At 49.1% G+C, this 375-nt stretch overlaps 1 protein-coding gene across 9 annotated transcripts in view; it reads left to right on the top strand.

Annotated features, from left to right (window-relative positions):
* Positions 1-375, top strand: part of LOC111672158 (suppressor of tumorigenicity 7 protein homolog) — a 49,990-nt gene that overhangs the window by 42,978 nt on the left and 6,637 nt on the right. The window lies entirely within an intron of this gene.

Raw genomic sequence — 375 nt, 5'->3', positions numbered from 1 at the left:
CAGTAGAGGCCGTATTAAACAGCCAGAGCTTGAACAATTAATCCTTTAGTTAAATGGCAGGAAAATTAATCGGAGACTGTTTTTCATAATGAAGCTTAAATGCCAAACGCTTCCTGAGTTTCGGCTTCGGGTGCGTGCGGCGGCGGCTCGACGGTAATTAACCGTTAGTTGCCGCCCTGGTGCCGACACGCACGTGGACAGGTGCTGTGACAAAGATTTAAACGTCAGCGTCACGTTTGACATCTGTGAAATACGGAGTCAAAGCCGTGAAACCCAAACTCATTACTTTCAGTCTCAGCGGCCCCGCCCCCTTCCTCCTCCTCTGTTTCACCTGTAACTCCAAACTTTTTTGCTGCATTCACTAAACACCCCCCC

This window comes from Seriola lalandi, unplaced genomic scaffold, assembly GCF_002814215.2.
Source record: "Seriola lalandi dorsalis isolate HSWRI2012SDOR001 ecotype SW California unplaced genomic scaffold, Sedor1 jcf7180002054894, whole genome shotgun sequence".
NCBI classification, from domain to species: domain Eukaryota; kingdom Metazoa; phylum Chordata; class Actinopteri; order Carangiformes; family Carangidae; genus Seriola; species Seriola lalandi.
The sequence above is the reverse complement of the archived record's forward strand: the minus strand, read 5'-3'. Positions and strand labels throughout refer to the sequence as shown.